This window comes from Mastomys coucha, chromosome X (genome assembly GCF_008632895.1).
Source record: "Mastomys coucha isolate ucsf_1 chromosome X, UCSF_Mcou_1, whole genome shotgun sequence".
NCBI lineage: Eukaryota > Metazoa > Chordata > Mammalia > Rodentia > Muridae > Mastomys > Mastomys coucha.
The window spans coordinates 130,071,114-130,075,247 of record NC_045030.1 but is presented as its reverse complement, the minus strand read 5'-3'; the positions used below and the strand labels follow the sequence as shown (position 1 = coordinate 130,075,247).

The 4,134-nt window shown below is 33.9% G+C and overlaps 1 pseudogene; it reads left to right on the top strand.

The window, feature by feature from the left end:
* The first annotated feature begins 278 nt into the window (after positions 1-278).
* On the top strand, positions 279-848 carry LOC116095023 (annotated as a pseudogene).
* The last annotated feature ends 3,286 nt before the right edge of the window (positions 849-4,134 follow it).

Sequence of the window (4,134 nt, the reverse complement as noted above, 5' to 3'; positions counted from 1 at the left end):
CTTGTACACTGTGGTTTCTGATTTCGTGTTTTTTATGATTGTGCATGTGCATTTTTTCTTTTTTTCTTTTTCCTAAGGAAAAAAAAATCTGGTTTGTTTGTTTTATTTGCCTGTGTGTTACCTAAAGGGAAAGAGAAAAGAGGCATGGAGGTGGATGGGTGGGGAGGTGGGGAGGATCTGGGAGGAGTTGATAGAAGGGACAATATATAATATAAGGATATATAATTGTCTGAGATAAGCCACAAAGTTATAAAATTTACTCATGGTTAGAACATGGTATGTTGAAGGGTAAGATCAAGAAAAGCCTGTTTTAATGGTAAGCTCTAGGAACAAATTGTTCCCATGAAAATATAAGAAAGTGGAATATAACTGCTCTTAATGTTCTCTCCACTGGACCAGTTACATTAAATGAGAATTTGAATATGCCTTCTTGGTTTGATTATATTGGACTTTAGTCACATTTTCAAGGCAATGAATCTGTAATTAAACAGACAGCAGAAAATGCGAAAGCTCTGATAGATCAAGAGTTGAAGAATGGCATTCTTCTAACAAGGATTTTAGGAGGATCTTCTCAGGGAACTATCAGAGATACTAATAGAGATACTTCTATCCTCTGATGCCACGGAAATTGTGACCCTTTAGTTCTAAGTATTGTTTCTCCTACTGTTTTGCAATTAAAACCACTGGTAAAAGCAGCCAATGTAATCTTCAAAATCTATGGAGGCATGATGAACAGTTCATGTCAGCAGGAAATTATAGATGTCAAGCAATTTATTGATATGCTTATACCTCAAATTGATTGTTGTCATGACAAGGCCTTGTGTAGACTTACACTCCCTTCATTGTAGTAATATATAAACTTTTCCCCATATCTGATCTTAAAACTTCTGATATTTACAGTGTTAAAATGTTTTGTAATTGAATACCAATGATACAGACTAAATGATGATTCTTCTGTATGGGAAATATATGATCCTTTAAGTTTCTAGACATATATTTGTATTATAGGATCCAGAATATACTAGTATCAAAGTAGGTGACGTAGCTAACTTCTTCCTTTCAAATATAAGTCAGCAAAATAAAATATTGCTACCAGAGCTTTTATTATAAGATGTTTCCTGAAAAATCATTCAGGACTAAACAAGCAGTTAAGATATAAGTGACTTGTTAATTATGTCGTTTAGACTGTGACTTTAATTCACCATTGCTTAGTCACCAGTATCTATATATTTTAAAATGCATTCACGATGGTTGTAATGCCTTACTCCTAGATGGTGTAAAAGGAAAAATGTTTTCAAATACCAAAAAGGGTATTGCTCTGTGCAATTAATGGTTTTTTATTTGACCATGCTTTTCTTTTCTTTGATACTTCTATTTAATATTTTTTCTCTTTTCAAGGAAAAGTAGTATGTTTTTTCTTTTTTCCCATAACATACCAAATATTGTCTCTCTGTTATAGACATCTATCAAGATATATTATATTTTTATATTGCTATCCACAGGCGTATAATATTTCAAATATATGTAACATCAAAAGAAGAAAAGCATTGCTTAAGTTCATTACATATTTCAAATAACTGCATCTTAGCCCAGATTTCAACCTATATAATTTTTAGAATATTCAGTACAGGTAATAACTCTGTGGTTTTATTTTTCTATAAAAAACCCTGAAAGTAAAATAATGTTTGGAACTATTTACAGAAGGCTTTAAAAACTAAATTCTAAAATGATTACATCTCCTTTAGAAAGGATTTTTTTTGGGGGGGGAGGTGGGTTGAGCTATCTCCCCAGTCCTGCTGCCACTCCCCTGGGCAACTCAGGAGAGCTAGCCCTGGTGGTGTGGATTCCACAGAGCTGGCCTCGGTGGTGTGGGCACGGAAGAGCTGGATCTGTTGGGAAGGGTTCAGGAGAGCTGGCAGGCTCACCAACTCAGCTACCACCAAGACCCAGATCCTGGGCTTTGACCTGACCCACCCCACCATCTACCCCAGCTATGAGCTGCTGGAGTGCTCAAAAAGCCCAGTCTTGCAGATCCAAAGCTGCGGGCTCTCCTTGACACAGGGTAACAACAGGATATCCCAGAGGCATCCTGGTGAGGATCCAGTATTGATAGTGTAGCAGAAGCCAGAGGCCTAAAACCAGACTAATGCCTTGTTGAAATAAACAGCAAGTAAAATGTTTGGATGAAAGGGTATATACTGTGTGAGATGTTTGTTTATTTTCTTTTAGTGGGAGGTTACAAGGGTGGAGGGAAGCTGTGGAAGGACTGGGAAATTAGTGAGATTGGAGTGCATGATGTGAAGTTCACAAAACACCAATAAAAATTTATTTAAAAGATTTGAAAACGTATAGGTATTGTTTGAAAATCTAGCTTTTGTACATGATGGGCAATCGAATAGACACTTCTACTTTATTTGTATTTGACAATGAACTAATTTAGAATTTTCATTTTAGTCAACTTATGTTTCAAAATTTAATCTCCTATGTGAATATTAAAATAGAAAATCATTTGGTTTTAAATTGTTGAAATATACAGAATAGTGGGAAAATATTAAAATGAAGTTCTAGGTACTAAATATTGATTAGAATGTTTATATGTATGATATAGCTACCACACCATTGAAAATATAGCAAAAGCTATGATTATTTAGGAATTGTTAGTTTTCCTGCTGTATTTCAGCTGACCAGATAATGTTAAGAATGCTTCACTACTGAATGAAAAATAAGTCAAGACAGAAATTAAGAAAGAAATTAAAAACCTTTTTAGAATTCAATGAAAATGAAAGCACAACATACCAAAACTTGCAGAGCACAATGAAGGCTGTTCTAAGAAGCAAGTTCATAACACTAAACGCCTGCATTAAAAAAAATTGGAGTGATATCATGTTAGTAACTTAACAGCATACCTGAAAGCTCAAGAACAACAAGAAGTAACATCCAAGTGGAGTAGAAGGCAAGAAATAATCAAAACTCAGGATTTAAATCAATAAATCACAAACAAACGTAAAAAAAAAAATCCAAAGAATCAATTAAATGAAGAGTGGTTTCTTTGAGCAAATCAATAAGATTTACAGCCCCTTAGTGAAATTAAGAGTTGAAGAGAGAATATTCAAGTTAGAAAAATTAGAGATGCAAGGGGGGACATAACAATAGACACAAAAAATTCAGAGAATTATAAGGAAATATTTTAAAAACTTATAACATACAACATTGGAATATCTAAATAAATGTATAATTCTCTCAATATATGTGACCAAAGTTAAATCAAGATGAGATAATCAATGTAAAAAATTATAACACCTTTTGAAATAGAAGCTGTCAATAAAGTCTCCCCCCTGTCCCCCCAAAAAATCCCAGGACCAAATAGATGGTTTTAGCCCAGAATTCTGTCAGACTTTCAAAGAAGTAACCCTAATATTCCTCAAATTATTTCATTAAATAGGAACAGGAGAAACAAACATAGCCCAATTCATTTTATGAGGCTGCAGTTACCCTGATACCCAAACTGCATAGACCTAAGAAAGAAAGGGAATTACAGACCAGCTTCTCTTATGAACGTTGATGCAAAATTTCCCAATAAAATGCTTACCAACCAAATCTGAGAACACATCAAAAAGACCATCCACCATGACCAAGTAGGCTTTATCCCAGAGATACAGGGATGGTTCAATATACTTAAATTAATAAATGTAATCCAGCATATAAACAGACTGAAAAACAAAAACCACATAATCATCTCATTAAATGCTGAAAAAGCATTTGACAAAATCCAACAACCTTTCATGATAGAAGTCCTAGAGATATTAGGGATACAAAGGACATACCTCAATATAATAAAGGCAGTTTACAGCAAGTCAACAGCCAACATCAAGTGAAATGGAAAAAAAAAAAAAAAACTCAAAGCAATTCCACTAAAACCAGGAACAAGACAGCACTTTCACTTTCTCCATATCTATTCAATATAGTATATGAAGTCTAGATCAATAAGAAAAATGAGTATAAAATTGGATTCAAATTGGAAAGGAAGAAGTCAAAGTATCTTTATTTACAGATGAGATGACAGTATACATAAATGACCCTAAAAGTTCCACCAGGGAACTCCTACAGCTGATAAATATTTTTAGTAAAGTAACG